The sequence below is a fragment of the Rattus norvegicus genome, chromosome 10 (assembly GCF_036323735.1).
Source record: "Rattus norvegicus strain BN/NHsdMcwi chromosome 10, GRCr8, whole genome shotgun sequence".
In the NCBI taxonomy this organism is placed as follows: Eukaryota; Metazoa; Chordata; class Mammalia; order Rodentia; family Muridae; genus Rattus; species Rattus norvegicus.
The window spans coordinates 19,891,888-19,914,843 of NC_086028.1; the positions used below are offsets into that span (position 1 = coordinate 19,891,888).

The 22,956-nt window shown below is 43.3% G+C and overlaps 1 long non-coding RNA gene across 1 annotated transcript; it reads right to left on the reverse strand.

Annotated features, from left to right (window-relative positions):
* Nucleotides 1-122: 122 nt before the first annotated feature.
* LOC108352070 (uncharacterized) lies at nt 123-22,828 on the reverse strand. The gene is made up of 3 exons (XR_010055571.1): nt 22,420-22,828; nt 4,273-4,887; nt 123-4,146 (listed from the first exon to the last, which is right to left on the reverse strand). It is a non-coding gene; the product is annotated as an uncharacterized LOC108352070 (long non-coding RNA).
* Between the last annotated feature and the right edge of the window lie 128 nt (nt 22,829-22,956).

Consider the following 22,956-nt stretch of genomic DNA (forward strand, 5'->3'; position numbering starts at 1 on the left):
CATTTCCTTGCTCTTTTTGCAATTGTGTGAACCTTTATTTCTTCTTCTTTCTTCTTTCTTTCCTTCCCCTCCCCCTCCCCCTCCCCTCCCCCTCCTTCTCCTTCTCCTCCTTCTCCTCCTCCTCCTCCTCCTCTTTTCTTCTTCTTCTTCTTCTTCTTCTTCTTCTTCTTCTTCTTCTTCTTCTTCTTCTTCTTCTTCTTCTTCTTCCTCCTCCTCCTCCTCCTCCTCCTCCTCCTCCTCCTCCTCCTCCTCCTCCTCTTCTTCAAGGCCAAGGACCTAAAAGCACCTAACTCAGACCATGACCAGTAAAAAACACCCCTCTCAGATTCAAAGAGCTGAAAAGGATGATTACTCAAGATCCTTTGGGTTTGAAGGCTTCAGCTCTTAACTTTCCCAGCACTCTGTGTGTGTGTGTGTGTGTGTGTGTGTGTGTGTGTGTGTGTGTGTGTCTGTGTCTGTGTGTGTGTCTGTGTGTGTGTCTGTGTGTCTGTGTTGGGGGATCTTTAATACTAGTTCTGCAAGCAGAACCGTCATTCCATCAGAAACCCTTTAATATTGTGGCCCCACAATTAGATGGATATACAGCTTTCCATAACCACTGCCTGCAGTATTACGGTGCACATGATCATGTCAATGGTCCTGCATGTCTTGGGGGAGAAACAATGGATTTAATTTTGTTAGCTTGGCCTTCCCAAGTTTTGACCACAGAATCCTAGAGTTTCACCAAACACCTAATAAGCATCTCATAATCTGGAATATACTGGCAATACATACTGTTTTCTAGAGGCCAAGATTTAGTGGGGAGAGGATGCTAGTGTGGCGATGCAGAGGGACGGAGAAGTGGAGAAGCTGATGGGGTTATCTGGGAGGGACAGCCGGAGGGGCTGTGGAATAGGAGTTATCTGCAGGGGGCGGCAGAGAGAAAGTCTGTGGTGCTGGGACGCACCATCTTGGATCCTCAGTGCGCCTTTCATTCCTCACTTCCCGCAGCTCCTCACAGAGCCACTGGAAGGCAGGTTGTAGATCCGTCAGCACGAGTGTTCCACTTGGCTTTGACTCCCTCTAATTGGATTATTAGCAGATGGGAGTTTTTCTAGTGCCTTGGCTCCGCATCGTCCATTGTGTTGGGAATGATGCGTGGGGGTGGGGGGAGGGGGTCCAGTTGCACGGCTTCTCTGAGGCTGCTGCTCCCTTTCACTTCTTTTATGAGCCTTAAGACCCTTAGGAACCAGGACTTTAGATACCAGAGACTGTTCCCTTCACACATCCCACTGACGCTGATCACGTTAACCAATGAAACCAGCTCTGCTGGTCACTTCTGATACAGATCAACCAATATTTGAAAAGATAATGCATTACCGCAAAATTTGAGGGGAAATCGACTTCCACTGCCTGGGATGACTGCTAGCATTTTAATCATAGGCTTTACGTTATGAGTTGTTATTTTACACAACAGTGCGTTCACACTTGTACCAGTGGACCTGTAATGTATGGCGGACAGGATCAGGGCCTCTTGAAGGTGTCTGCTCTCTAATTTTGAGAACCTGGAATGTGCTTCCGTGTATGGCTAAGGAAGCAGAGAGAGTTACAGTTGCTAATCGACGGACATAGAAACAAGGAGAGTATGCTGGGCTCTCCTGGTGGACCCAGTGGAACCCCAAGTGTCCTTAAATGCAGAAGATGAAGGCAAGAGCTAGGTCAAGAGTTATAATGTGAAAAAGAGTCAGCTGGCCATTGCTGGTTTTGAAGATGGACGAGGACCATGAGCCTAGGAATTCAAGCAGCCTCTAAAATCTGGAGAAGCCTTACAAAGTAAACACATAGAGATGCCGCTGTGACTATCAAGGACGCCCCTAGTATTTTATTCTTGACTCCATTCCTTACCCTACCTAAGAAGTTTCAGAAATGTGTTACATATTCTTTCATGACTTTTCAGCTATACATTGTAGCATATAGGTATACACGCTTTAGACACACACACACACACACACATACGTGCACAGACAGTTGATTTTGAGAATATCATATGGAAACGGAAGCACAATTCTCATTTTTGTCATAGTTAGTATCTTTAGACGGCTTTCCCAACCGAGTAAGCCTGCAGGTGGCACAATTGTGACTGGAGTCAGCCTGCCTGATGATGACTTTTTCCATTTTGTGTGTGAGGGGCACAAGGTGAAGGCACCATTCGAGGCAGGAAGGGACAACGCACAAGGTCAGACAGTTGGTGACAGCATTTGAGAGTCCCGACGTCGGTATGTGAGGGACACTTGGGGACTTCCCAGCTGCACCGGTCAATGCATGCATGAGCATTTTGACCACTTTCAGGTGTATCTTCTGGCACCTGCGTTGTTCCACCCGAGATGTAAGCTTTAAAACAGCACACCTACTTCAGTGCTACCCCGAGCTTGGCTATGCTAGATAGTTCCTTTCTCTGCACCACATTTCAAACGTTTTCCGTTGTTTCAGTCAAGAGACAGAAAACAAGTTCAAGAAAGAGAAAAAATTATTAGCTCATGGAGAGAGGAAGTTAGACTCAGGAAACGGCAGAAGTCACCCTTTTAGTTTATCTTCCCCTTATTAGCTTCTGGTCCCCACTGTGGGCAGAGACACTGTCTGCTCCCGCTACAGTCGTAAGGAGCCCTTGTCAACTCCAAATTTGGCTTCAGAAATCCAACAAAGGATTCTGACTGCCCAGTTTGTGTCCTGCGATCACTTTTGGATTAATCTCTGTGGCTCTTGATGACAGGTCCATCCTGGGTCTCCCAATCTCCTTCCACAGCTGTGTGTGGGTTCCTATTTGTTCTCAGATAGAGGAGTCAATGTATGCCTTTCCACCAAAGAGTGTCATGGTATTACGGGGAACTGACAAAAAACCAAATCGAAGAAGGGAAATTCAGGGAACGCTGAGATTAGTGACTGATATGCCTTTAATACTCTGAAGTTTTAAATACGAATAAAAACTAGGGCAGAATTGGGCCCAGTCAATTCAGAGGTGCGTTCATTCATGCAACACATTTAGATTTAAGATGTTAAAACACAAACTCTCTTTACTCACCATGAGCACATTTTCCTTCTCAACATTATTCTCTAAACATTGCAACACAACCATTGGCATATTGTCTACACTGTATTATCATTAGTTGTCTAGAGGGAATATTAAATTATGGGGGGATGCACCTAGGTTCTGTCCAAATACTGTGGTACTTTATAGAAAGGACTTGAGTGCCCACGGATTTGGTCATGTGTGCAAGTGAAACCAGTCCTCTAGGGCAGACAAACCACGGTGTTTCTAAACTGCACACAGGTAACTTAAAATGCATGCTCTGTTTAGTCTTCTTAACTCCCAGAAAGGTAAATTAGGCCACAGAATAATACTGAAGACTCCTTTGTGCCATGCAGGGCTCCCCCAACAAGCTAGTGATTTTCACTAGCCCTCTCCACCTCCCCAAGAATCATCTTCCAGACATCCATGTTCACAAAGCTTGCCTGGAATGGTGGCTCTGGCTGTTGTTTTCGGTCCCTCCCACTGGACAAATCCCTGTACTCCCCACTCTGGCAATGGGACTGGATGGCATTTTGAAGCAAGCTGTCTCTTGGAAACTGAAGCCATTTTGGGAGGCTGGATTGGGAGGCTGGGACAACTGGCATTCAGATGAGTGGGAGGAGAAGGAGAAACAGCGTACCAGCTGCTGAGGAAAGTGTAATGAGAGGGGGGAGAGAGACAAGGGGGGAGAAAGAGAGGGCAGCCATGTGTATATCAGTGCTGTTCCTTGTCTCGGAGTGCATGTGTGGAGGCCAGAGGCCAAGTCTAGGTATCTTTTATTGACTTCCACATTCTTGGTTGTTTCTGTTCTTTCTTCTTCTTTTTTTTTTTTTTTGTCATTGTTTTGTCTTTGTTTTTGAGATAGATTTTCCAAGCTTGTGGTTTGGTTAGACTGGCTGGCCTGCAAGGCCCAGAGATCTGCCTTTATCTCTCAAACCTACCCCTACCACAAAGGGATCATAGCAGACACCCACCTCCACACGTGGCTTTCTCCGTGAGTGCTGGGATCTAAGCCGACATCTTCGAATTTGCTTCCACATCCAATATCTCACCCACTGGGACATCTTCCTAGCCCTCCGGAATCTTACAAAGGAGATCAACTGCATCGAAGGACAAGAAAAATGAGCCAAAATAGTAACTGATGTGCACATACAAAACAGAAGGATCGGAACGCATCCCCTCCTTCTGTGTGACAGAATCACAGTGCATTAGAGGGGGCTCCTTACCGAGCTCAGGGGAGTGTGGAAGGCACACTTGCAGCTACGAGGCTTTGCGAGATGTGCGCGGCACTTCGGACCCTGTACCTTTACGTATGGAGAGTGGATAATGCTGTTCTTAGCTAAGAGGAGACATGATACGCAAAGGACATAATGCAGTGGTTAAAAAAAATCATTCCTTTACACAGTCCTCTTTATTTTATTCAAAACAGAGCAGAGTATGATGGAAGAGGTCGATTCCTCACCTGAAAACATGTTCTCAAATGAAAAAGAAATTATCGCTTTTCTCTGTATCGTGCACCATCAGCATCCGCCTCTCTCCACGGGAATGGAGAGTCAGCAGCTGACGATGCAGCATTTTCTGCCCTAAACAGCCCCCTTTCTCTCTGGAAGGACAGCCAACATATGTACAGCAGCAGGTGGTATAGGCCAGCGATGAGTGCTGGACACGGAATCCACTCACGGAGCCCCAGGCTGTCCCTGCCATCAGCCACAGCATGTGTGGCCTTGTCCATTCCTGACCGTCATGTGATTATGATTCCACTCATTCAGTATAAACTGCAGTAGACATGTGTTGCCTTTTGTTCTCCTATGGGTCGTTGTGACAGGCACTTAAATACAAGGCTAAAAATCAAATAAAATGAGAAAATGTGTTATACAAACCCAGAGATTTTTGATTAGTGTCAGGCCAAGTTTATCTGTCTTCTTGGGAAACCCAGAAAGGGGTTCTTTACCCCATGTCTCATGGTCAAATCTGGCACCTAGTAGATCAGGGTCCTTCAGGCCAAACCACTTGGAAATCTATTTTGGCTGAGGCCATTGCCACTTGGCAGCCCCTATCTGTACCATAGGAAAGCACTTAGAGGGAGTTTGAGCTGTTGGTGTGATGTGGAGACAAGCCTAACCTCTACAGCCTGGAAATGGAGTTCACAACTACCAGCAGGCAAGAAGACACAAGTAAGAACGGAATATTGAACTTGACAACAACCACGTGCCACCTTCCAGGCACTGTGAGGGGCTAAACATGGCGCCTGGAATCCATGGCTCAAATCATAGATCTAGGTTCTTATGTTGTCTTTCATTTCCTGTAGTATCAATGATGCTTCTTGGGTTGCAGCATGGTGGGGAGAGTTCACTCATAGGAGAGTTACTTAGGGTGGTGATGGCAAGGCACTGTGAGCTGTCAGTAACAGAGAGCACTGAAGAATTCTGCAAGCTTCGTGGTACTCTGTGTGTGCCGATTTCAGACTTAGAAAGGACTATCAGACGAGCCTAGAAAACATTACCCTCATATTCAAAGAGTAAAGCATTGTACTTGGAGCTGCCTTTCCTCCTTTTCTCTCAGCTTCTCCTTCATATCCCTCTCCCCCTCCTCTTCATACTACCTACAAAAAGTGTATTTAAGAAATAGAGGGTTGGGGATGTCACTCAGTGGACACAATGCTTGCCTTAAAAGCATAAGCAACAGTGTTTGGATCCCCGGAATCCATAAAAAAGCCTGGTAGGTGTGGTGGTTGTCGCTAATCCCAGCATTTAAGAGACAGAGATGGGGGAATCACAGGGCAAGTAGGCTAGCTAGACTGGTAAGAACTGGTGAGTTCCAGGTGTAGGAACAGATACTACCCCTCAAGAGACAAAGTGGGTAGGTATCATGGAAGAAACCCAACATCAACCCCTGACCTCAGTATGATCATTCACATACATACCACACATACAAACATAACACAAACACACACACACACACACACACACACACACACACACACACACACACACACACAAACTAAGCAACAAAGAAAGGGAGGTTTTCATGCACACCCAGACTTGACCCTCTCCCTTCTAAGCCACTAAATAGAACTAGCTTAATTCTCTTCTTAGCCTCAAAAACAAAACAATGAAAGCCTGATTATAATTCAGCCACTGGGTTAAATAAACAATGGGCTTCTACAGGAATAGGGCCCCTCCTTTTCTCCCGTGCCTTACTCCTAGGGCAAAGCTTGAAGGATTTTTTTTTTCTGGGAAAGGATTTGTTGCTGACACAGAGAACAAAAGCAGACCCAAAGAGATGATTAATTAGGTCCTGTGTCCAAGCCAGGATTCAGTAATGAACATTTGTGAAAGAGACTCAAATCCATTTACATGAAGAAAAGTTGAGTGCAAAATGTTTTTTTGTAATATAAGCAGTGGTGTGTGTGTGTGTGTGTGTCTGTCTGTCTGTCTATCTGTCTGTCTCTTTCTCTTTGTCTTTTTCTGTCTCCCCACCCCCATGTTTGTGTCTGTCTGTGTGTCTGTCTCACTGTCTCTCTGTGTGTGCATGTGCCTCTCTCTCTCTCTCTCTGTGTGTGTGTGTGTGTGTGTGTGTGTGTGTGCGCGCACATGCACACACATAAGCACGCGCTATAGAACTGATCTGAGGTAGAACTGGCTATGAGCAGAAATTTCAGGGAGTGTGATGCTGGAGCCAACTCATTGGGACCTTTGCTTTACAGGCCCTGTGAACTTGGGTGAGTAAATGAATGTTCTCATTCCACGGTTTTCTCATCTGTAAAGTGTAGAGGAAGGAACAGTCTCTACTCTGTATCGGAGTGAGGACCAAAGGCGCTCTCAGAGCAAGCTCAGAGCAGAGCTTGATGCACAGTGATTGCTTGAAGCCAATTCTGCATTTGTGTTTTAACCCCTCACTTTAGTGGGAAACAGCACTATATAATCCATCTCAACAATGCTTTACTTTCATCTGGGACACACTGCAAGACTTGAACAGCCAACCTTCCTTACAGTTTAACCTAAACACAGGACTGAGTTTGGCCAATAAAATATTAACGGAAGTAAAACATGATTTCTGTAGGCCAAGGTGAGTTACTGGTGCTATTTCTCCAAGCCCCTTGCAGTGTCCCAAAACTATGTGGGACTGGGGCTCGGTCTCTGACTAGCTGCTATCACTAATCTCATCTTTGGTCTTTGGGTCCTTTGTTATTCTTTGTGGCTACAGAATACATAATCTTTCCCAGAAAGAAATCTTTTAAGCCTTGCCCTTGCAAGCAAGGAGTCTTTATTGTCTTCTGCTATGGACTGGAGGCTTGTTATAAAAGCTGAAGATGCACCCTGATGGATACAATAGGAGTCTAACTTAAAACATACACGAAGTGACTTGGGACTTCATTCTTTGCTTCTTGCTTCCTAAGAGTTGGGCACAGCAATAAGAGAATATATGGACTCATCTAATATGCATTGGCTATAATTCAGCCCTGGCTCTCCCTAGGCAACATGGGACTTGGAATCAGACGACGTCTCTTCAAATCTTGGCTCTGCCAATCTCCAGTTGTGTAATCTTGGACTAATTCCTTAAGTCCTCAATATGTTTTGTCATCTTAAAAAGTAGGACAATGAAAACTTGAAATTCACATGTTGTGGTGACTTGAATGAGAATGGGTCCCATAGGCTCATGTTTGAATTCTTGGTCACCAGATGATGGAACAGTTTGGGAAGGATTAGGGAGGTGTAGCCTTGCTGAAGGTGGCATGTCATTGGTGGTGGGCTTTGAGGTTTCAAAAGGCTTATACCGTTCTCTGTGTATGAGAAATTTTGCCTACAATTTGAGAATCAAGTCATTCCTACTGCCATGCCTTTGCCCTGCCATCATTGACTCTAACCGTCTGAAACTGTAGGCCCCAAATAAACTTTTATAAGTTGTTTTGGTCATAGAATTTCATCCTAGGGGTAGAAAAATAATAATTATACGCTCTTGAAATCATACTTTTACTTTTTTTCTACCAAAAAATACTTCCACATGCATCTGGCCAATATATGTAAGAAGATACCTATTGAAGCATTGTGCTAATAGCCTAAAGTTGGATCCCTTAAAGAGGTGAAAGTTGGGGCTGGGGATTTAGCTCAGTGGTAGAGCGCTTGCCTAGGAAGCGCAAGGCCCTGGGTTCGGTCCCCAGCTCCGAAAAAAAGAACCAAAAAAAAAAATCCTTAGTTTTCATTCTAACGCTTCTATTCTACAACAATGCTGTCACTCTCCTGTAACAGAAGAGAAATGGTGACACGTGGTCCTGCTCACCTCACAGACCTATGGCAAAGCTGATCTGAGATCATGCAAGATGAATTCTGATATGTTTGGTATATCCTATTTTCACATTCCTATGAAAAGCAAGTCAGTTTTTAGTTGTTGTATTCTTGGGCATGAATTTACCATGGCTAGAATTTTGAACAATCTATCCAGGGGCTGTGGAGCCTTCTCGGGCAGTTGTCTGGGTCTCTCCATTTTGTTCTCTTGTTCCATCGGCATGGTTTTTTTCTGGTTTCTCCTGTGGCAGTGAGCCCACCACTGCACTCTGACTATCTTAACTCATCTTTCTTACTACTCCTTTGGAAGAGGCAGAGACTTATCCCCAGCCTCTGAAATGGGAGTCTTCTTTATACCTGGGCCAACTCCTCTGGTGACTGTTCGGACACCACTGAGGCCAACATGATCATAAGAAGTCAACACACGGGTATCAGAATGCCAGAGCCCAGGCTCTTGATGTTCCTGCGATTTAGAGGTTGACTTTCCACACCAATTCTGCTGTCTTTGTCCATTCAGCAAGCTCTGACCCACAATATCTAAAGCTGTACTCCCAAGCCTAATGGTTAATGCTAGCTCTTGGCTAAAGGCTTCACTTCTTCACCTCGTCAACTGATCTCTCGAAGAGGCCTGGTCGGACTTCCTTATAAAATGGTGGCTGAGTGTACTAAGAGAACATTTTCTAAATTATCATCAGCTGTCATCCTTGTGTCTCTTGGCTTGTGCTCATCCCATTGACCACAAAAAGTTTTGCCTAGTTTCAAGAGGAAGACACAGATTCTACTTTTTGATGGGACATGACAATGTTCTGCATGGAGCAGAAATAGTGTAATCTGCAATTTTGGAAGATCTAGCCAAACAGTGGTTCTCAACCTCCCTAGTACTGCAACCCTTTAATGCAGTTTCTCATGTTGTGGTGACCCCCTAACAAGAACAGTATTTTGTCGCTGTCTCATAACTCTAATTTTGCCACTGGTATGGATTGTAATATAAAGATCTGATATACAGGATATCTGATATGTGACTCCCCAAAGGAATTCTCCACCCTCAGATTGTGAACCATGGCTTTAAGAGTTCTGGTGTTCCTGGATGGGTAGATCACATACTGACAACTTGCTGGCTAGTTGAGATCACTGGGGATCTCACCATTCATGTGCCATGCTGAAGTCTGAATGTAGCCCTAGTTTTTAGCCATTCTCCTGATTGTCTTTGTCTGGTAAGAAAGTGAAGACCCATGGCAGAGAATCATTGCCCATTGTCGTGCCTCAAGCCAAGCTGCAAACATTTCGATAGAAGGTCTGTCCTCAACAGGTAAGAGATTCAATTGAACATATCTTTGGCCTTTCTGATGAGCATGAATTGGATCTCCTGTCTCTCATGCCAACATGGTCCCTAGGCCCCATCAAGTTGATGAAATGAATGCATAACCTTTCTCAGAGCTTCCCGTGCTAGAGCTAGAAGGAAGTCTTCCAGTTATCAAAGGAGTCTTCATTCCGGCAAGATTGATGCCTGTCTGCAATCGCCACCTCTGCCCGCTGCCATGTCAGAACATTACAGTGCCCAGCAAGAAGCCACTTAAAGATTTTAAGTAGCTTGCAGCGAGAGAAAAGACCCTTTTTTCTGCTGTATGAATAGTGAATTCTCAATCAACTATGTACTGTATTTTACTCTCTTCGATTCTCAAGCCACTGAATAGTGGAAACCGAAATTAATTTAAGGGATATTGAACAAGATAGTGTGCTCTGTCTTTCCTGCTTTGAAATCAGCTGCCCCTGGTCTCACTTTATGCACAGAGAACTCAGAAAATTTTTATTTAAGGTTGACTTTTGAGAGCAACACATGAAGTGAAGATGCCAGAAACATAGAAACATACCGATGTGTAAGCACGCACACGCGCGCGCGCACACACACACACACACACACACACACACACACACACATCACACAGCCCTACAATCAAACATCTGGGCTTCGATCCCCACATCCCTGGTCCAGTGTTAAATATGGAAACCAGGGCTTCCTGTACGCTAGGCAAGTTCTACACTACTGGACAGTAAGCCTCTGGGTACAGTGTTGTACTCTTCCAAAATTTAACTGCTAATGGTTTCCTGTTTACTGCAAGCCTCAATATGACATAAACAGTTTCTTAGAACCTATGCCATATATTATCTGTATTATATATAAAGAACATGAGAGAACTCTGAGATACTGTTTCCCGGAAATACCCCATTTCCTGGAGAGTTGAACTAGTCACCCAGAGATGATTAACATCACTCAGTGCTACAAGGGCATATTTGCAACACAGGAGATCCCCCCAATAGCAACAGGGGGTAGCCATGAAATTAGTCTGGAGGGAAAGTATGTTCCATAGTTGTTTGTATACAGTAATGACCCAATTCTGTATCTATGTTTGTTAAAACTTTTCTCCACTGCACATGACACCATATACTTCGTGTAAGTTTTCATATCTTCACATAATAATATATTTTGTGTACATTTACGAAAGCAAATAATGATAAAGTAGATGATTATCAACATGTATTTTTGCATTCATATCTTTGTCTTCTTTCATATTCCTAGACTACAAAGTACAAATGACTTTTCCAAAATAAAACATGTGGACCCATAACAATCCAAACCTATATTGTTCAAGGGCCTGCTGCGGTTGTTGGTTGATGTTGTTTGACCGTGCTGGGATATACGTGTGTGTGTGTGTGTGTGTGTGTGTGTGTGTGTGTGTGTGTGTGTGTGTGTGTGTGTTTGTGTGTGTGTGTGTGTGTGTGTGTGTGTGTGTGTTGTAGCCTCCCACACGCTAGTCTACTGCTCTACCACAGAGCTACATTCTCAGCCTTGGACCCTGGTCTTGATTGTTGTAGTTTTGGTACTGAACTGATACTCTCACTTTATTGAAGTCTTACATTTTCTTATATTTTTGGTTGTGAGCCTAGCCCTTAAGAGCTGAGCCATCTCTTCAACCCAAAGTTCTATATTTTCTTAAACTGAGGTGTAGAAACCTCAGAATCCCACAGACAGGGTGGCACAAACAGCATACATTTTTTCTATTCTTTCTTATTTTTAAAGATAAGATTGCATACAGACCAGGCTGGCCTCAAATTTGTTAGGTAGCTGAGGATGACATTGAACTGATTCTCATGTCTATATCCTTCCCCAGATAAGTGATAGGATCATAAGTGGGTCACCAGTCCTAATTTATATGGTGTTAAGGGATCAGGGTTTTAGGTACATCGGGCAAATACTTTATAAACTGAGCTTCACTGCTGGCCCCAACCAATATCTGTTTTCACAGTTCTGGAGACTGGTAAGTTCAAGAATAAGGTATCTGCTGGCAGTTTTCTCTGTAGTATATGACAGAAATCTTCTCATTGTATTACTTAATGATCAAAAATAGAAAGAAGCAATAGTCCTCCCCTGGCTTTTCTCTAGTAATCTCATTCAGAAAGGTTCTGCTTGTGTAACTTTTGAAGGACCCAGTTGCTTAACACTATGACACTGGGCTTGTGATTCAACCCATGGCTTGGAGCAATGGTTCAGAAGTTAAGAGCCCTAGCTTCCCTTTCAGAGGATTTGGGTTTAATTCCCACCACTCATATGATGGCTCACAACCTTCTACAAATATAGCTCCTTGAGATCCAACATCCATTTCTGCCTCTATATGGACCAGGCACACAGATATACATGCTAGCAAAACATCTGAACACATTTTTAAGAAAAGAAATAGAAAAGGTTTCAACACATATTGGAAGACATTATGCAGAAATTTCCTCCAGGATAAACCTCCATCTTGGAGAGAACCTCACAACATCTTTTAAAGAAGGGTAAAACATTCTATCCTGCAGGTACGCCCATTCATCTCAGGAAGTAAACAAATGACAGGCTTCAGGAAGTACCTGAAACTGAACAGATGTACCTCACCCCCACCCCCACTTCCACCCCCAGCTATGCAAGCAATGAATACTGTTGAGAGGCACTCTCAGACCAGCTGAGCCACCTACTTCTAGGTCTCACAGACAAGCTGAGTTGCCTGAAAGAAAAACAGAGATGAGTTAGCTTCACCAACTGAGCCACCTAGAAAGGACAATCTCCAACTTCTTGAGCTACCTGCAAGTTGTGTGGTGTGCTCCATGTTCACAGTATTTGTGCAATGTCACCCATGAAAGTTATTTTTGAGTCCTGTAAGTAAGCCCTTACCAAGTTTGTAAGTGGCCAAAACAAACAAGCAAATCTCATTAATTCACTACGTTGGACTTTGGTAATATCCGGATTTTGGTAATATCCTTATTTTGGTCTGTTGTCAGTTATCCACCTGAATAGATGTTCACTCTCATGTTTCCAGAAATGGTATGACCGAAAAATAGGAAAAAACATTCAGCCAACAATATTTTGCCTACCTTTCCCATAAACATACCTACAATCCAACATGATCCAGACAACACTTCACTGAGACATCCAAGTTGATTGTAGAATGTGTCAAGTTAACAATTAAAACTAACCATGACAGGAAGGAGCTTACTGCAGAAACATATCTTTTCCTTTAGAAACCAGGAAATAGAAGAATCAAGTATTTAGTCTGACTTCCTATAGGAACTGCACCTCAAGGAACCAACCAATGTTGGGGGTGTGTTTCTCTTTGTAGGCAGGGCTTCCAGCAGTAAATGAAGAAAATATACCGAGTTGCAAATCCTACATAATGGATGCAGGCAATGACCAATGGTAATGAGTAACAGCACTTAAACGAGGACAGTGGGACATTATGTTCCACCTGACGAAAGGCGTCACTGTCTGCAGAGGATCCTGGAGAGAACCTGCAGCCTGTTGCTGTAACTGCAAATTCTCAGACAAAGAAAAGAGAATTATGTGAGATGATAGTATGGCAATGAGACCTGAAGAGATCTACATTAGCAACTCTGCAGACAATTGAGTTTCACCAACAAGCCAATGAGGGAGGGAGGGAGGGAGGGAGGGAGGGAGGGAGGGAGGGAGGGAGGGAGGGAGGGAGAGAGAGAGAATGAGTATGAATGAATGTGAACTGTGGCTCTGTGGCTAACTGAACTTCCATTCTGGTCTCCATCCTTCCACCATTTCCACATCCGTACCCAGTGCCCTTTATTCAAAGCCTAGCAATGGGACCTGCTCGGGCCGTAGAACAGTTTAGAAGTGAACTGAGCAGAAGGCACGCATGCATCCATCTTGTCTCTGCTTTTGTCTGTGGATGTGATGAGACAAGTTCTTTAAGTCCCTGCTACCTTGATTTCACCTCAGTGATGAACTGAAACCGGAAATTATATGCTAGATAAACCTTTCCTCTCCTGAGTGGCTTTTTGTCCTGGTATTGTATCTCAGCAATGGAAATGAAATTAGGGCATCTTCCAAGATGCTGGTGAATGTGGCTTTTAGTACCTGTATTAACTCATGGATGTTTAACATATTTAGAATGTTTCAGCTCATTGGTTTTATATTATGTACATCAGTACTCAGATTGCCCCACTGTAGTCAGGGGAAGCTTGATGTTTGCCTTTGAGACACTGACATCATTGAGAGTGCCATTGTTGTCAGAATGAGAGGACTTCTCAGCATCAATTTCATACTCCCCCCCCCCATGTTATTGTCGCTGGTGTGTCGTGTTCACTGATGACTCAAATAAAAAGAATCAACTGAAATGAAACGTTTACTTGAAGAGAATGGGAGTGAGCTTGGGATGGTGCTTGTGTTCTTCCTCTGAAGAGTAGGCAGAGGTTTCAGTGAAGAAACGGGCATTGTCTTCAGGGTCACGCTTTTAAACCAGGCTAGGAAGAAGAAACTGAGTAGTAGACACTGAAGAGTGATCCCAGGGTTCCAAGGTTCTGACAGCCTTACATGGCCCCTTGCTGTTGTAACTCCACATAGCCCCCTGACCCAATGTTCTCTTTGGCAGAGTCAAGAAACTACTATAATAGTGACATTGAGTGGGATGGATTCACCCCAGGGCAAGGCTGTCTCTAGACAATAAAACACAGCCCATAGGCCTTCGGGCTGGCTTCATTTTAGAGGCCAACTCCTTGGTTGTTCCAATAACCATTTACAGATCAGCCTCTTGCTCCTGGGTTTTGAACAGGTGGTAGCAATTTTCTTGTACTAAATGACTGCTAATTATCCCATACACAACACTTAATTCATGCCTTGCTGGCCGAGTTGAAACTTCACCTACTCATTTTAATTACTCCATACCCTGACCCCCTTTTCCCATCAGCCCTCCATTCTTAATCCCACCTCGAATCTTCAGCACCACTCTCCAGAGAGTGAGAACCAACTGAACGGAGGCTTCTGGCAAGGGTAATTCTCCCTGGATTGGAACATGAACCCCTGGCTCTTCACAATGAGCCACCTAATGGGAAAATGAAGCCCCTGTGGAAAGCTTACCATCTCAGCATTCTGGTGAGCTAAAACATGACCTTGCATCTCAGTGTCCCTGAGGCCTAGTACTAATAATTTTATTACCGTGCTGCGTGCCTTTGCTTGTGCTGTTTAATTTCTCAATCATTTTCACTTCTAAATGGGAATAGTGCCCTCCTTGAAGAGTGAAGAGAGATAGCATACACGCACATGTCACTCGAAGACAAGCAAGCCATCTACTAAATGCATTGTTAGGCAATTTTGTCACTGCGTGGGTATTTAAGGGTATCCTTACACAAATCTTAATGGTCTAGGTTACTCACTTGACTTAGTCTCTTGATGCAAGGAAGACATACAGTACACGTGAGATGTACGAGGATGTGGTCTGGTACCATGATGTCCTTGCTTAACAGTGGACATTTAGAAGGTAAGATTATCTACTAAAATAATGCAAAAACTATAAATGCATAAGTCAGTGGCAGCCATTTGTCATTGTACATAATTTTTACATGTCGTGCTTTAATGTGGCTCTCGACACAGGATATTTGTTTATGCTCGCATGACCAGGCACGCACTGTGCTACAACCATCAAAAGATTACGATGTAACTGGCCAATAGAAAATTTTCAGTTCATTTTAACCTTATGGGACCGCCATCATATACGCAATCCATCACAGACCATGGTATCATTATGTGGTGTATGACCATACATTAATGGAATTAATAAGCTATGAATTTCTTTAAGGATCCAACTTGGCAAGTTAAGATTTGTGAAATATTACTATGTCTTCACAGTAAACGGTAAAGAGAAGAAAGTCTCCCATGCATGTGAATAATAATCTGTCATTTCTAAAGAGGTTTTCATTTATTATCCCACTGGGTCCTAGTCACAAATGCTAAACTGGATCAGACAACGAGGATAACCTCTTACATGGATAGAATTATACTCCCCGTGTCCCAAAAGGCTGCAGTTCTTAGCTCCGGTTCTTCAGAATGAGACCTAATTTGCATACAAGGTTTTTGCAGGTATAATTGCTTAACATGAGGATGAGGCCATGCTGGAATGGAGAACACCTTTAGTTTTAATGGCTAGTGTCTTTTAAAGGAGCAAGAGAATAGAAGATGGCTGGGTAGGGACTAATAATGCTCTCCTACATCCCCATAAACCTTCTCTGTGACATCACAGGGATGTAAGAAGTGCCGACAGGCCAGGGAGGACAACTTTTGACAGCAAACCAGGACACCAGATCAACTTCAGAACACCAACCATTAGCTTTATGACAGAGACAACAGACTTCAGCCTCTAAGCACTGAACAGGAGGACAGCAGAGGAAGAGGGTCTCACCTTCCTCTCTAGATCCACGAATGGAAGGAAAAAAAAGAACCCCCAGAAGCAAAAACCAAAACCATCTGCACAACAGAGATACAAGCTGAGCACGGGAGATCCTGGGAGCCACCCACTGCCCTAGTCACACGTCACTACCTGCCAGTACTGGAACGAGCGAGTGGGAAATGGCTCTCTAAAGTCTCCTGATCTCATCATGAAGAACATGAGACGCAGAGAACCACAGAACTACATGGACAACCCATAGGAGATGACCTCTCTATAAAATCAGTGAAGCAAACATGACCCTGCTAGGACTGTGGACTCTAACAGAAAGGCATCATGAGCCCAGGTTACATACGAGTATCCAGATGCAAAGGCAAACACAGGCATGGATGCAGCCACACTGAGCTGCAAACATTTGGATCTAGCAATTCACACGGAGGAGATGAGATCACTTAGAACACATGCACAGACAGTAGCTGGTCAGGCAAGAGTTATTCCGAGATGGCACCCTATCCTGATGTTTGGGAGACTCAAAAGAGAAGGTGGCATCCCAAAGATGTCTGGACAAAAATTCAACCTAAAATGCAACCCATTAGAACTACACTGAAGAGCTCCGTACCAACCGATCTGATCTAATGAGTTTGAATTGTAGACACAAGAAGCAGCACCAACACTTAAGACAGGTGGGAAGGGATGATGGCAGCACTCATCCCACAAAGGAAGAAAACTTGGCTCATAGCATTGTTAATTAACATTGCCATCTGTTATTTTAAAATTTTCATTCTTGAATAAATATTTAATTTTTAAATATTTTTATATGCCTTGAAATTATTGTTGTTCTGTGTATGCCTATATGTGTTCTATTTTATTAACTGTACTATTTCTCTTACCCACAATCCAAATACTTTCCCCTTCCTTTCCTCTGTCCTATCCCCTTTTCAGTTTCACTCTAAATTTATGTGATTTTAATAACCTTAGATCTTCGCCTGTTCCAAAAATATCTCAACTCCCTCATCTGAGTATCCTTCTTCTACTTTCTTCTGTTCTTAGAATAATTCTTTCTTATTCTGCTCATTTTATTTCAGTTTCTACCCACAGTTACTAACACTTTGTACTGCGCATTATCCATGCAATTTTCCTTCCTCAAAAATTATTAGGACCCAAGGGAAATTTTTTTGATTTGCTAAACCTTCATAATGGCCTTGTCCGTCAATTGTGGTTGGTTCTGCATTTACAGAATGCCACTGGAGGTTGCTCAAAGGATGGAGGCTGTACACTTAGCTACTGAGCCACACCCTCAGTTTAGAGGGGAGAAATGGCACTCAATCCAGCTAAATTGAGTCACCCTTGAGTCATGTAATTACCTCAGTTGAAAAAATACAGGTGATTTTTAAGAATCTAACTCATGACATAACTCTGTGTCCAAGTCCCAATGCAGAAACACAAAGAACATGAAAAAAAAATCAATGAAACATGGCTTCCAGGGTTACCAAGTCTACAGCTGTGGGTTCCAATGAAAGTTAATTGGGTGAAGTCTCAGGCAAAGAATTGGAAATGAGAATTGTATGGGTGATCGATGAAAGCAATGAGATTACAACTAAGCTCTTCAATTACTTCAAAGAGATTATGAACAAAAAGCTTAATGAAATAGGGAAGTCAGTACAAGTTATGACGCAAGAACTCACTAAAGATATAGAAATACTGGAGAAAGCAAACTGAAATGTCAGGAATGAAAGCCTCAATTAGTCAAGTAAAAATCTCAGTGGATATTCAAGAGGCCTGACTTGGTGACAGAATAGCAGGGCTTAAAGGCAAGGTGTATGAACAAAAGAGATACAAAAGAATTACAAAAGAATGACAATAAAGACTTAGTAAAAGTATGGACAGAACATGTGACATCTGTGGGACACTGTTGAAAGACGAAATTTATGAACCATAGCATGGAAAAAAAAGTACAAACTAAAACCATTGAAAACACATTCAATAGTCATAGCAGAATAAATGTTCAATTAAGGGGAAGAGATGAGAACCTATAGGATGCCTCTGGAAGGTTGGGTGGACAAACCCAGAAAAGCACTCCATACCTTACATCACAGTTAAGGAATAAAGTACTGAGCAAAGAACATTGAAAGCCACAAGAAAGATGTTCCACACCACGCACGAAATCTACTATAGTTACAGTAGGTTTCTCGACAGAAACTCTAAAAGCCAGGGTGGTAGGGAATGTTATATTTTAAGATCTAAAATCAGTAACTGTCAATCTAGTTTACAAGATCCAGTGAAACTCTCCTTCATTCCTAAGAGAGGAAGAAAACCTTACAGGATAAACACAGAATCACCCCCTCATGCCTTCATGTACATACGCCCCACAGAAATTATAGTTCATGATCAGCCCAAGGATGTAAGAATGGTTCACAATGCTGTACCCAACCTCAAGTTAAACTAGAGAGCATAGCAATAGAAAAAGCATGTCTCTGGCACCAAGTCAAACACATAATTAAATGGAACATTATATAATACTACATACTAGAGGAAAGACAGCATACTCAACAAATGGTCTTGGTAAAACTAGATGTGGGCTAAGGTGTGGCAGCACATGCCTTTAATTCCAGCATTGTGGAGGTAGAGGCGAGTGGCTCTCTGTGAGTTTGAGGCCAGTCTGATCTACATAGTGAGTTCCAGGACAGCCAGAGCTACATAGTAAAGCCCTGTCTTTAAAAAACAAAAAACAAACAAACAAAAAAAAAACAATGGGATGAAGACAGCAATTCACCCATAAAACCTTGTTTCTAGCCTATAAGATATGAAGGGGCAAAAATGGATCAGAGACTGAGGGAATGGCCAGCCAATGACTGGCCCAACTTGAGATCCATCCCATGGGTAAGAACCAATCCCTGACACCATCAATGATACTGTGTTTACTGTGCTGTGCTTAGCCTAGCATAGCTGTCCTCTAAGAAAGCTCCACACAGTGGTCCATGGAAATAGATGCAGAGACTCACAGCCAAAATATTAGAGCTCAGGGAGTCTTGTGGAAGAATTGGAGGAAGGATTGAGAAACCAGGAGGAGACAGGAACTTCACAAGATGACCAACAGAATCAACTAACCTCAACCCTTGGAGTCACCCAGCGACTGAACCACCAACTAAAGAGCAAGCAGGGGCTGGACCTAGGCACCCCGCACCTATGTAGCAGTAGATGTGCATTGGTCTTCATGCAGGCCCCCAACAACTAAAGTGGGGGCTGTCCCTAACGCTATTGCCTAACTGTGGGTCCAATTCCCCTAACTGCTCTGCCTTTTTTGGCCTCAGTGGGAGATAATGAACCTAATCCTACAGTGACTTGTGGGGCCAGTATGGATTGATACCCAGGGAGGGTCTTCTTCTTCTCAGAGGAGAAGGGAATGAGGAAGAGGAGAGGTTCTGTGAGGGGGAACCTGGAAGGAAGGGGATTGTAATGGACGTGTTACAGTGAACAAATAAATAAACAAATAAAATCAAACCACTAAAAACTAGGTTGGTGGGGTTGGGGATTTAGCTCAGTGGTAGAGTGCTTGCCTAGCAAGCGCAAGGCTCTGGGTTCGGTCCCCAGTTCCGAAAAAAAGAAAAGAGAAGAAAACAAAACAAAACAAAACAAAACAAAAAACCTAGGTTGGTGTGGGACATAAAACCATGCCAGGAAGTTTGGTAAGGTAGAACAGGTTGAGACCTGGAAACTTGGTGGGCACACACCTGAGGTTTAGGTGACTCCCAGGTCCCTGCCAGACTCCTGACTTAGAACACCGGCCCTGTTTCTCACACAAACGAGAAGTGACCACAGGTCATGTAGACCCAAAGCAGAGTTCTCCATGCTAATGAGGTACCTAGGGACCCAGAGGGCTTAGCCCATAAGCTTCCTTCCCAGACATTCCTCCCTGCAAAAGGTATTTAATCTGAGAAGTGGGGTATGGCTTTACACATCCATTGTCCTCCATGACAATAAACATTTGGAACCGTAGACTGGCTCTTTTCACCAACATCTGCCATGAGGAGTCATGAAGATCTTCGCCTATAGAGCAACTGCCTAATTTCTTGTAGAAGGCCTCTCTGCACTCCTGAGCCACCACAGCCACCAAGACTGCCACTGCTGCCCCACCCCCTGCCCTAGGCTAGATGCTATCCCTAGTCATCACCCCCTCTTCCTCGCCCCAATTCTGTTCTCTGCTCTTTTGGGACTCACAGGCCTGGGGACCTCTGAACCAGCTCAAGTTTCCCACACTGAAGACTGTACTTGCCCATCCCTGAAACAGTGCTTCCCTATGGTTCAGGACCCGCCCTGACTGTGGCTCCACTAATGATAAGCACAGTCAAACTCCCAGCTTTCCACCTCCCATGTCCATCATGTCCGGTGATGGAGGGGATGCGTGCCCACAACCTTACAGATTAGTACGTGCAGAAAAAGGAAACTTGATCCTTTTACCCTGCATAGAAATAAGATCTAAATGAATCAACGACTTCAATGTAAAACCTGAAGCTATGAAACCACTAGAAGAAAATCTACAGAGTACAACACATACCCATAGACCTCTTTAAGTCGCACCTCTGTGGTTCAGCAAGTAAGGCCAACGAGTGACAAATGGGGATTTATGAAACCAAAAACCTTTTAAGGGAGTCAGTCAGCTGAGTGAAGAGATAGCCTACAGATTGGAGAGAATCTTTGTCAGCTATATCTCTAACAGGAATTCATATCTAGAATACACTAAGAGCTCAAAACCACCAAAATATTAAGGGAACGATCTAATTTTTTGAAAGCAGACTGAGGATCTGAACAGAGGGATCTCAAAAACAAATCAAAACGAAATACCACAAATGGCTAATAAACACTTTAAAAATGTTAAACAACTAGACCTCACATATAGGTGGTTTTTGTTAAAGTAATAATGATGTAGGCTAAAGTCCTGGGTGTATGTGACTTTGCAAAGTCTTCATTCTTCCACTGAGGCTCTGCCTGAGCATCTCAAACAGAGCTGTTTTCAGTACTGATATCCTGTTGCTCTATGCCTTGCGAGCTAGACTTTTACCTCATGCATTGTACTTCTATTAGGGGACATCCACTGATAGGGAGGGTAACTTCATGCCCCACCCAAACCTCTTATCTGACAGTGGTAAAAAGTCCTTGTGTTTCTCCATGAGGAGCCCTTACACACCTGGATACTTCCTACTTTCTTCTGAGCACTTTTTTCTCCTAATCTCATTTTTAAGCCTACATTAAAATGAATTTATAACATATCCAGCTCTTCTAGCTCTAAAATTATTTTTTGTACTAAAGCCATGTACTCTAAGACTAGGAGCACTAACTCTCAGGCTAAGGTGGGTACCTATGCATCCTTTATTTGTATGCACCAAATACTGACATTTCTACTGAAATCAGGGATGTGGGAATAGTACTCACTCTCTCCTGTTCCACATAGTGTTTGAAGTCTTAGTTAAAATTAGACAAGAGAAATGAAAGGGTTACGTAGAGAAAGAAGCCAAATTATCTCTACCTGCAGATGACATGTTCCTATATACAAAATGCCCTAAAGACTCTACCAGAAAAACTATTAAAACAGATAAGCACCTTCACAAAGTAGCTTCACAAACTCATTATACAAAAATCAGTAGCCTTCCTCTACACCAACATTGAGCATAGGAAGAGAGAAACCAGGAAAGCAATCCCATCCAGAGTAGCTTAAAAGCCACTCTGAAATAGGCCTTTCCCAAGAAGTGAAAGACTCTACAGAGAAAAATTCCAAGCACTGAAGAGAACTATTGAAGAAGAAAATACAAGATGAAGAGAGCTCCCATGCCCGTAGATTGGTGGAACCAATATTTTAGATAATAGATTTCCAAAAGGTGATTTTCAGATTCAATGCATCCCCATCAACACTCAATGATATTCCCCACAGAAATAGAAATATCAATCCTGAAATCTATATGGAAACGCAAAACATACTGAATAGCCAAGGGAATCTTTGTAGAAATAGCAATGGACGTATCATAGAGCCTCATTTTAAATTATCCTCCGGAACAACGGTAACAAAAACAGCATGGTCCTGACACAAAGCTAGGCACAGAATCCAAAAGAAGACCCAGAAATAAATCCAAACAACCATAGCGACTTGAGAGTTTTTTAAAGACATCAAAAGTCTTTATGTGTAGAGGGCAACTTGAGGGAGTAGGTTCATCCTCCCATCAAGTGGGTATGTAGTTCCAACCCAGAAGAATCTAACTCCTGTCACCAGGATTTGTGGGAGGTGACCTTACCAGCTGAGCCATCTTGCTGGCCAAAGAATATGAGGAAAACAGAATGTTCCCATGTAAATGGACAAAAGTTCATGCAGATATCTTACCTTGCACAAAAACCACTTCAGACTATCCATATGAGACCTCCATATGAGACCTAAAACTTTGAAACTGCTAGAAGAAAACAAAACCAAAGCCTTTCAAGATACAGGCACAGACAAGGATTTTCTGAAAAGATCTCCATTGGCTCAGTGAGTAATTCTGAGAATTGACAGTGGGAAGTTATGTTATTTGAAGCATTTCACTCAGCAAAGGAAACAACAAGGTGGAGAGAAAGTCCACACAATGAGAGGAAGTCTTCTCAAACAGACTGTTCTCAAAAACAAGGTACAGCCAATTAGACACATGGAAAAATGCTCAGCGTCTTTTATCCCTTGGGATAATCCAAATTAAAGCTACCTTCAGATCCCCCTCCCACTAATCAGAAGAGGTAGCATCATCAAAGCATACAAAGGAGCTCTAGGGAGGGTGCTGGGTGAGAGAGAGGGAACTCTTAACTGCTGCTAGTGGGAAAGTGAACTAGTCAAGCCACTATGGAAACTGGTGTGAAGGGGCCTTAGGAAACTAAAAATGGGAACCAGACA